Source organism: Podarcis muralis, chromosome 1, assembly GCF_964188315.1.
Source record: "Podarcis muralis chromosome 1, rPodMur119.hap1.1, whole genome shotgun sequence".
Classification (NCBI taxonomy): Eukaryota; Metazoa; Chordata; class Lepidosauria; order Squamata; family Lacertidae; genus Podarcis; species Podarcis muralis.
In genome coordinates, this window is record NC_135655.1 from 81,760,144 (window position 1) to 81,771,637 (window position 11,494).

The 11,494-nt window shown below is 43.7% G+C and overlaps 1 protein-coding gene across 3 annotated transcripts in view; it reads right to left on the reverse strand.

Moving 5' to 3' along the window:
• Nucleotides 1-11,494, reverse strand: part of SMTNL1 (smoothelin like 1) — a 29,777-nt gene that overhangs the window by 13,264 nt on the left and 5,019 nt on the right. Inside the window, exon 1 of one of the 3 annotated variants that reach the window (XM_077933034.1) lies at nt 7,128-7,273. The exons of 1 other annotated variant lie outside the window; for it this stretch is intronic. The gene's annotated coding sequence lies outside the window, so the exon portion shown is untranslated. Of the gene's footprint in view, nt 1-5,027; nt 5,156-7,127; nt 7,274-11,494 lie in introns of those variants that run through there. One more of the 3 variants, XM_028738520.2, reaches the window with a different exon arrangement.

Below are 11,494 nucleotides of genomic sequence, written 5' to 3' on the forward strand. Positions count from 1 at the left end.
CGCAGAAGGCTAAATTAGTCACGAGAATCCCTGGCAAGCCTTGCACCAGGACTGGGCCAATACGTGTTGCTGCCCAAGGTGGAGCAGCAAATGGGGAGCCCTCTCCTCAAGTCGAGGTACATAATAGTCTCAGAAGCTGGATGAGTTATTTTGAGTGGCTGGGGAAACTCAGCCAGATGGGCGGGGTATAAATTTATTATTATTATTATTATTATTATTATTATTATTATTATTATTATTATTAAGCATGTGGGGCAGCAAATCCTCTGAGCACCCCTCCCAGGCAGAAAATATATTACAATAAATTAAGTAACTAAAAATGTGCTGCCCATTCATAATAACACCCCAAATCAGCTGCCTCAGGCAGCCACCTTACTCTTTGGTCAGCCCTGCAAAACAGCAGCCACCTATCTGAAGTAGAACTTCATAGATCCTTTAAGGGGAGGAGGCAGGGGTAAGCCCCTACCCACTCCTTCCTTGTCACTTAGTAAATCATCTTTAAATAAAACCTGCTGACAAACGCCAGGAGCAGCCAGTGATTCGGGGATGTAACGTGCAAGAGGCAATTATAGGGAGAAGGGGCAGGTGAGCTGCGCTGTCACCTGCTAAAAATACCCCTCTGACTTTTTCAGATACAGTCAAGAGGTCAGGATGCCCAGAACATCTGAGCAAAGAGCGGCTCAGTCTTCCTAAGGCAATGATCCTACATGTTCTTACCCAGGAATAAGTCCCATTGAACTCTGTGGGACTTGGGATTATGTATTTATTTATTACATTCATATCCCACCTCTCCTCCAGGAAGCTCCATATACCCCTCCCCATTTTATCCTTACAACAGCCCTGTGAGGTAGACAAGGCTGAGATTGAACGAGTGACTGGCCCAAGGTCACCCAGGGAGCTTCACAGCCGAGTGGGGATTTGAGCCCTGGTCTCCCAGGTCCTAGTCCAACACCATTATACCACTAAGCACTATCCATTTGTAGGATTGCACTGAAAATGAATGGGCTCTTTCAGTTAAGGAGGCCACACATTCTTATCACTCTTCTGTAGCTCTTGTGCCATCTTACAGTGCTGTTAAGGAACCATGTTTGGGGTTTGTGTTTATAGGGGAGGGGAGGGGGTAGGGAGTTGAAGGGAGCACTAAATGGCAGTTGGGGTATGGGTGGGAATATTGACATATTGTGTGTGTGTGTGTGTGTGTGTGTGAGAGAGAGAGAGAGAGAGAGAGAGAGAGAGAGAGAGAGAGAGAGAGGGAGAGGGAGAGGGAGAGGGAGAGGGAGAGGGAGAGGGAGAGGGAGAGGGAGAATATGGATGGAATTAGCTGGCTGGGAATGCATTTAGATTGCTGGGTTGAATCACATTCACCCCAGACTTCAGTTTACTGACAATTTGTTTTCATCACTCCTCAAATAAACACTCTTGTCATTAACGCTGCTTCGTTGTCAGTGCAGCCCACGCTTAAAGGGTTTGAACACCGACCCCAGTTCTTAACACTTCTGCTGTGCTGTTAGCACAGCAAGGCCTGTCAGAGCCCTATGCAGAGAGAGACTCTAGGAAGCATTCTGACACTTTCAGCGAAGGAAGCTCTTATACAGGAAACAAGGACTAGAGGGGAAAGGCAGCTCTGCTGCCAGCTAAGACTGTGCAATTTATCCAATAAAGCTGTATTGGCAGCTGCAGTATCAAGACCTCTGAGCAGTTATGCAGAAGCAATCGCCTGCACCCCTCCAGTCCTTCCTGGTCAGCCCCTGCTGTGATCTCATGTCCCTACAAATGTCCCTCAGGCTTATCCTCACCCACCGGTTGCTATTCCATTCTTGGATTTCCTACAGGCACCTACACAATTCATTGGCACCCTAAATTCTCACACTATGGCAACTTAGGAAGCTGCCTTATACTGAATCACACCATTGGCCAACCTAGCTTAGTGTTGTTGACACTGACTGTAAGCGACTCTTCGGGATTTCAGACTGGGATCTACCAGTCCTGCCCAGTGATGCCAGGGATTGAACCTGGGACCTTGTGCAGGATCCCAGCAAAACACCTAAGGGGATGGAACAACTCATCTATGAAGAAAGATGACAACATTTGGGGCTTTTGGGTTTACAGAAAAGGCGAGTAACATGCTAGAGGTGTGCAAAATTATGCACAGTGCAAAAAAGTGGACAGAGAAACGTTTTTCTCTCTCATAACACTAGCACCTGGATGTTGTGAGATTCAGGATAGACAAAAGGAAGTACATCTTCCCACAGTTGATTGTTAAAACTATGGAATTTACTCCCACAAGAGACAGTGATGACCACTTTCCATCCTTGCTTTGTCTGAAATTGTTTGGTGTTCTTCAGACATGGGAATCTGCTGAACTAGACCGACTGCGAATACTATACAAGCATTGTTTTCCCCTCAGAGGTGCTCAGTGGTGGCATGACTGAGTGATGGGAGCAACTTTGGGTGGATAAAATGAACACTTCACTGAAGAAAGGAACCCTTCAAACTAGTATGGCTGACCAGTCACAATGCATACGAAGGTTTTCCTAGAATTGAAGGAAATAGGATTATTAGCTGTTGTTTGAGCTGACTAATGGATAATGGGGTGAGCTCAGGAATTATGGGGCTCTGCATCAATTTTGCCTTGAATTTTGCCTCAGCTGTTTTCCCAATCTGTAAAGCTGAAAAGAAACCGGTCTTCACAAAGACCCTCCTAAAACTCCTTCCATCAAATTAAACTGCTCATTAGGAATAAAGGAAGATCCCTTACACCAGTCAAGCCAATGGTCTTCCAAGGTTTTAGATAGAGGTCTTTTCCAGCTCTTCCTGGAGTCGAGTGACTAGATGAAAAAGAAGCCAGGGGAATAGTAGTGTGAAAGAGGAAATTTCTGTAACTATACCTGCTGAATTACCTCTTTTTCGCCTGGGCAGCCTAACCAGGAGATTCTGGGAGTAAAACCTGGGACTTTTCGCACATAATACATTTGACCTACCACTGAGCCTTACCCAATTCACAGACTGCCCTGGATGCTCAGGAAGCAAGGGAGCAAAGTTTGACGTGGCCTTTGGCCATTGGCCATATATACAAAAGGAAGCCTCTTTGGTTTTGCCTCATTCATGGTCTGCCTCCGCAATCAGAGGCAGCATCCTTCTGGGTACCAGTGGCTGGAAACCACAGGGGGGGGGGGACAGTGCTGTTATGCTCATATCCTGCTTGTAGGCTCCCCACAGGCATCTGGTTGGCCACTGTGAGGACAGGATGCTGGACTAGTTGGGCCATGGGCCTGATCCACCAGGGCTTTTCTTATGTTCATAACCAGATTGAGCCTGAGGAGCTTTGGCATCTCTGCTCATCTTTCCCCTGAGAATATAGGTGCACAAAGGTGGTGGGTGACTGTACGTCTTCCAAGATTTTGAAATGGATTATTGGAGGCATAAGAAAACTAGTCGGCTTGTTGAGATTTATTCAAGCTCAGCTCCTTGTACTACCAGATAGTTGGAGGCAGATCATGTAGGCTGAATAATACGCACTTTCCTGAGAGTAAGCCCCAATGAATACAGTGGGAGGGTGTTTCCAGACAGGGTTTATTGTGGGATCACTGTTCTTCATGCATGCAGGGTCTTAGCAGCCAATTCGTTGCCATTAAAGTGCCAGCCTATATCTCCCATTTCATCTGAAGTTACCTCTCCCAGGGAAAAGCTGGTAAATAAATAAATAAATAAATAAATAAATAAATAACAACCCGAAACCCCAGCTCTGTTGCCAATATCCCATTTGCAATATCTCAGTGTCTCGTTTGCAAATTAAGCCTCTGTCTGGAAGCAGGCTGTCTCCAAGTACCTTACTTCCCAATACATACAAATAATGATAATGGAATTTTCTTGGCTTGCCAGCATATGTGCATTTGGAATCAAATAATGGTTTAGGGCACTGTGGCCAATATGTTTAAACCAGAGCCACTCACCAAAAACCCTATCCTGAGAGCCAGCTCCCACCAGCCTCAGCCAACACTGCCAATGGTCAAGGATGATGGGAGTTGAGGGGGGGGGGCAACAATGACTGGCAGGCCCCATATTGGCTACCCCTGCTTGAACCCACTGTGCAACAGTCAGAAATTCAGCAGGTACAGTATTGCACATTACTGCATCTTTCCACCAGAAACCACTTTCAACTGTGACAGGCAAAAATTCAGAAGGTGAAGAAACAGAACCATAAAATATGAGACAACTCTAATATTCGTTTTAGGGAAACCTACCCAGTCTTTCATTGACTCCCGATTTAAGACAAAGCACTGAAGACAACAGGGTTTAAAAGAGCATCATAAAAGCAATCTGTAGAAGTGTCGTAATGTTCAGATTGTGGGACTGTGAACTGGGAGACCAGGGTTCAAATCGCCACTCAGCCAGTCACCATCTCTTAACCTAACCTGCCTCACAGGGTTGTTGTGAGGGTGAAATGGGGTGCGGGGAGAACCATGTACACCACCTTGAGATCCAGGGAAGAAGCAGGTGATGTAGACATTAAATAAATAAAGAAGAGCAGTAGAGGTAAAAATAGGTTATATTAAAAAGCCTACGGACATAGAAAGGTCTTTGGCAACCAAATAGCATCAGCATAGACACCAGGTAAGCCTCTTTTTGGGAGCCTATTCCAGTGAGGGAGTCACCGCTGAAAAGGCCCCTTCCACACCTGAAGAAGGGCCCATATTGCAGAGATGCTAAGTAGCCCCACACAGCCTCATCTGTAGCCCTACTTTGCCTCACTTTTTGTGGCTGTTTCTGCTCCTTGGGCCCTGAATGAACAGGAGAGCAATGCACAGGGCGGACTTTCCTTCCACCTCTATCATTTTCTCTTGAGTGTCCAGGAGCTGTACTTGGGACCTGACTATGGCTCCAGAGCCACCATTTGGCCATCCCGGCATGTTTGCAGAATGAACACTTATCTAGACACATGCACACAAACAGTTCTTTTCGAGTACTGAACCCCTACAGTGGGCTGCTGGGAAAAGAGGGGGCTTTGGAAATGAGGTTGCACCTACCAAGCGGCTGGTCTTCTGCTCAGTCTCCCCCTTGCTCTCTCCTTCTCCTGCTTCCTCCTCCTGGCCTCCTCTCAGCCTCTCTTCCCCCCACCACTGTGCATGCTGTGCCTTTTCTCATTGTTTACTACTCTGTTGATACACCCACCCTCCCTACTGTGATGGGTAACTGGACGCTCCTATTTTTATCAGGAAGCCAACAGGTGCCTCTTTCAATCACAGCTCCCACTTCTCAGAAGGGGCAGATGGAGCCAGGGCAAGGTGAAGAGAAATCAGTTCTCCCAGCAGCCTCTGAGCCTCTTAGTGAAGAGAACTACAGGAAACATTTTTCTCCCCTATAGGGGAGAGTGCTGTCTAGCAAAATGTCCGCTAGAGACCCGACGCCTTGAGGCATTGCCCACGTGGAGGTACATTGGGAACGAGATGTATTTCATTGGTGGCAAAAGTCCTGGAGCTCTTAGCAACAGGGCTACTCTTTATGAAGCATGAGGCATTTAGATGAAAGGCGGAAGAGAGGGATTCAGAGACCACTCAGATGAAAAGAAATGGAGCCAGCAGAAAAGAAGGAAACAATACTTTGAAGAGAGCATGCATGAAACAAATGAGAATCAGGAAGACCAACATTTTTAATAAGGAATGGGGAAAATTTATAACTTCTCTTAAAGACAACTGTAAACAGTTAAAATCATTAGTAGGATTGGAATATCACTTGTAGTTTAATGGTGAATTTTGGATACAATGGAGTGATAAAAGATTTGGATTATTATAAAAGATGCAGGAAAAAATGATTAACAGTAGGAAGTCCAAGAGATTCCTTGGAATCTTGTTTTTATGTTGTATGTTGGATATGTGACTGTAAAATTTTAATCTGAAAAACCAAATAAATAAATTTCTAATTTTCTGGTTCCTTAAAAAAAAAAAAGTTGCAATGCACTGGCTGAAATTAGAATTGAAATTTGTACCATGCTGTCGAAACCTAAATAAATAAGAACAGAAATCTAGGTTCTGTTTTCATATCTGGGCCTGGAAGAAGGCTGGAACAGGGTGCTTCTTTATGCCTCATTTTCCCACTCTCTGATACTTTATTACGTATATTGTTCCCACAGCAAGGCCCTAGGACTGTCTCTGTCCTGGGAAGGTGAGGAAATTCTACAGGAGCAGAATGTTTGGAGGCAAGCTGAGATATAGCAGCTTCATAAAGGCACATTTCCATCTGGGCCAAGGTGTTCATCCTTGAGATGGGGTGAGACTTGTATAGGTCCTAAACTGGCTGGGCACAAGAAATAATAAATAAATAAATAAATAAATAAATAAATAAATAAATAAATAATAATAATAATAATAATAATAATAATAATAATAATAACTATTTATTATTTGTACCCCGCCCATCTGGCTGGGTTTCCCCAGCCACTCTGGGCGGCTTCCAACAAAGATGAAAGATACACTAAAATGTCACATATTAAAAACTTCCCTGAACAGGGCTGCCTTCCGATGTCTTCTGAATGTCAGGTAGATGTTTATCGCTTTGACATCTGATGGGAGGGCGTTCCACAGGGCGGGCACCACTACCGAGATGGCCCTCTGCCTGGTTCCCTGTAACTTGGCCTCTCGCAGTGAGGGAACCGCCAGAAGGCCCTCGGAACTGGACCTCAGTGTCAGGGCAGAACAATGGGGGTGGAGACGCTCCTTCAGATATACTGGACCAAGGCCTTTTAGGGCTTTAAAGGTCAGCACCAACACTTTGAATTGTGCTCGGAAACGTACTGGGAGCCAATGTAGGTCTTTCAAGACATCAGTATTTTGCTGTGATATGAGAGCAAAGTTCTCATATGTCTGTGTAGCATGTGGGATGTTGGAAGCACCCACTCTTCTAAGAAGTAAGGGCAAGCAAGCCTTGTGGTCTGAACCTACCCCCCCCCCCCAAAAAAAAAAACTGGTCAGAAATGCCACTGAATTCAACAGAATTTAATGACTGGCAAATTTATTTAGGGTTGCAACCTTATTTCCATAAAGGGACAGATTATATAGCTAGTACTTAACCATATAGAAAATTTACTAATAGCCTAGGGACAAGACCCCAAAGCATGTTAATATTCTGACCTGAGCAGTCCCTAGGAACAGAATCCCAGTCTGTGTCAGTCCAGCTTCCTCTGGGAAAGATCTTCCTCAATGACAGAGACCTAAATAATGTTTTGCTGGCAACACAAGCTACACAAATATTGTCACTGTCCTTTTTTGCATCTTTCACAGCCTGACAGAGCATGTTTCCTATAAACATTGCTATGGGAACTAAACTGCGATAGTTCTCGGTTGGGAGAAACCCATGGTTCGAACGCCTTGTTTGCCAAGGACTTTATCCTTTCTAAGCCTGTTTTAAAATGTCTTCCTAGGGTGACAGTGAAAACCTGGTGAAAACTATGGGATTAACCTCTTCATCACAAAACCCACTCAATCCACTCAAGTAAACACTCTTCCCACCACATATTTTCATTTCTGAAGCAGCTCTGACCTCTTGTGGCCAAATAGAGACTGAATGGGCCCCTTAACCAGGGCTGTAACAGGAGCAGGAAGGGGTGTGTGTATAGTGAGAAGGAAGAATTGGACCGGGCTTCAAAGAGCAGACAGTCCTACATTTAAATATCACATGGCCCTTTGTAACCTGCAATAGGACTGGCAGATTTGGTAGTGTATTATGAAGCTTTTTGTTTTATCCTGGTTCACAAACCGTGTTTGTGAGTGTATGATATGTCTGGGAAATCTGTCAGGGCAGAAGAAGACTCACTTGTGACCAGTGCTGTATATCCAATAGCTAATAAAGGCACAGGAGAATTGTACAAGACAGATGGTGGACACACCGAGGTGGTCCCGACCATCTTCCACCCAATCATGTTCTTTTTACTGGTCTTTCTGATGCCTTGAGGCTTCCCACTGCTAATTTATCCAAGTTACTACCCTAGTGGTAAAATGACCCAGTGGTTAGAAAAGCTGCTCATGTTCTGTCTGACTGATTTGCTGTGTGATCTATGTTAGGCCTCCTCCCTTTTCCACCATGCCTGTTTGTTTTCCTAAGTACTGTAAATGGAGAGTAACCAAAGTGATCAAGAAGGAGTGTCCCATCAAGGCAGGAGACATTGTTGGCTCATGGCAGAAGTTGCTTTATTCACTGCTTGCATAACAAGGCTACACAAGGGTGGGTTCAAATTTGTTTCCAAACATAAAAAGAAGCAAACTGCTGCATGGTTAAATATAACCATGTAGCAAAGAGTTGACTCCTGCCAAAGTGTTGAAAAATGCCTCAAGAAACATCACCGCTTGCACTGCTTTGGCCCCCAAGCAGACAAGATTCCAAGGAGCTGGAAAGAAAACCGAGCCAATTTGTCACTTGGGTGTCAGAATTCAGCCTTGATGAAAATAGCTCTAGTGACACACTTCATACAATTCACCTAAAAGCTTGGCAGCTGTCGGCGCTCAAATCTCACTGCAAGCCATGAATGGAAATAAATGACTGCAATTTGCCCAATCTAGATTTCCCAGCTCAGTGGAGCAGGCTTCCATGTTACAACTGTGTCATCTGAAAATGGCCAGAAATCATCTGAAAGCAAGTGTGAATTCAACCCACAAATGCAAAGAATGTCATCAGAGTTCCACACCACTTTCACTATGAATGGCTGTCTTGTTTAAGTCAGTTAAGCCAATGGTGTAAATATGTCCTCAGGTGAGCAACCAAGTACAGTACAGGTCTTTTTCTGAATACATAGTGTTCAGGTCTTTGGCAATGGTATACTTATGATGAGATAAATATGAATCCTGGGATAACATCATTGTTTCCTTCTTTGGCATTGTGGCACCATGTATTGTGGTGAATGTCAAGGGGTGGGTGGAAATCTAAGGACTACAATGTGTTTCAGGTTTGTCTTGCATTGTATGGTCTCTAAGGTTTGCATCACTTATGCATCTGATTCTCGAAACTGCTACTGAATTAGAAATGAATATTAGCTTATCCTGTAACAAAAATGGCTGTCTTGATGCATTACCACAGTGCTTTATTTTCTTCAAACCTTGTCAACAGAGTTTTTGCCAGGCTTGTGTGGTCACAGAGTGCGCTGCACATAAATACTTTCAACGAAAAAGAGAAAGGCAAAAAAGAAATGAGTCATGTAGCATCTAAAACACTAACAAGTATATTATGGCATAAGATTTCAGGAACCTGGATCCACTTCATCAAATGCATGACATTATATCCTCTGCTAGCAGATTACATACAGTATATATGTACACATGTGGGTGCAAAGGAAACAAATATTCGGTTTATTTATTTAATTTTTTCTAATTTATTACAGTGGTACCTCGGGTTACATACGCTTCAGGTTACAGACTCCGCTATCCCAGAAATAGTACCTCCGGTTAAGAACTTTGCTTCAGGATGAGAACAGAAATCATGCTCCGGCGGCACGGCGGCAGCAGGAGGCCCCATTGGCTAAAGTGGTGTTTCAGGTTAAGAACAGACCTCTGGAACGAATTAAGTACTTAACCCAAGGTACCACTGTACTTTTATATACCACCTTTTTTCTTCCAAGTTGCTCAAGGTGGTGTACATGGTTCTCCTCCTCCCCATTTCATCCTCACCCTGTGAGGTAGATTAGGCTAAGAGATGGTGACTGGCCCAAGGTCACCCTGTGAGCTTCAGTTACACACAAAGCAACGAAGCTAGACTCTAGCTGCAACCCATATAAACAAGGTGAACTGCCTTGTACCAAGTCAGACTATTTGTCCACCTACTTCTGTATAGTCTACTAGGATTGGCTGCTACACCATCTGCTACTACAGAGCCTTTTAACAGGATCCAGGAACCTGGGACGTTTTGTGTGTAAAGGAAGTGCTGTACCATGGAGCAATGGCTCCATCCCAAATCATCTTGTTTGTATGACATCAATTTTTGTTTCAGCCAGAATACGAACAGCAAGAAGCAGGAGCAATCTAGCTGAGTCTACACATAACAACCTTGGTGGTTAAATATGGATCTAACACACCATTTTTGTCCCCAGACTGTTTTTGTGTCATTTTATGTTTTACAGGGGTCATTTGCCCATTTCAGGGCAGTGCATTGAGAACTGGGCAAACACAGCTTCTGTCTGTGCCCACCTGTTCCCATTGCAGAAATAAATCAGCCACAAGCCAAATCAAATTTTATCCAGCACTGACCGACAGCAAACTCGGAATGCGGAGAAGCATCTAGCCTCAGAAAGTAATTGTGCAGACAGTCTGTCCTCTCTAGGCTGTCTCGTTACAGGTTCAGAAAAGCACAGCAAGGGCTCTTCATAAAAGGATGAATCTGCAGAGAGCTCCAACTCAGTTAAGCAGCAGGGCATAAGCTACATCAGAGCCAGGAGTCCAGGGTAAAATTTTAAAGTCTCAAAATTAATAGCATTTCCCCAGACATTATGACTCATATTTTCAGATTTCAAAGCCCTGGATTCGTTTTTCATGCAGACAAGTCATTAGGTTTGTCCTAGGCCTGAGATGGCAGTGTCCAAGCAGAACTTTGAGGTATAGGTGGTACATTAGATTTGGAATATAGATTTCCCTGTTTTTCTTCAAAGTCATATGTTCTTTTTTTTACTTTAATATATGGCTGCTGATCTTTTTCTTCCTTCTAACACCATCATGACAGAATACTGTACATAAAAGACTGATAAACAAATAACCTTTTCTGACTGTACTGGCTTGCTCCTTTTTGGCCCAGTATCACCAAGTATCTGAGCATTTTCTTGTCGTGCCTTCAGTGACTTAATACCTGCCACACTCCTTCTGTCCTTTTTCAGGGGACTGTCACACAGATGCCCCCAGGGATTTTTGTTAGGCAATCATGAATTTTGGGCATGCTTCCAGAAATCTGTAGGAGAGTAAGAACATCTACTTGCACTTGATAAAAGAAATGGAAAGGTTTAGGGTGGATATGTTTCCAAAGGTGTCAGCTTATGAATATACCTTTTTCTTTAAGCCTCCATATAATATCAGTGAAACTATGTGACTGATTCCTTAATTGTCCAGGTCAGATATTAAAAGGTTACTTCAGGAGCTGACCAAACAGAAAACAAACAAAAGCACATCTAACTCTTACATGTTATATAACCTATTATAAATGTTTGCCTTCTGAGAAGTCTTGTTGTTCAATGTAGTAGGCAGCACACAGCACAAGCCTGTGCATATTTACTCAGAAGTAAGACTACTAAATCTAAAGGGCCATAATCAAATATATATTCATACAATCACAGCCTTTAAAGCTCCTGAAATATGAAAAGAACTTACTGCATTCCTATTTCAGATAGAAATAAGCATGCAATTCCGTTTTAGAAAGTAATCTGTTGAAAATCCATTTGTACCCACAACTGCCCAAGAGTCTATTATTATTTTCCAGCTAGGTAAACAACAGCAAGTTCGGTGGGTCTACTCCCAAGTAAAACTGA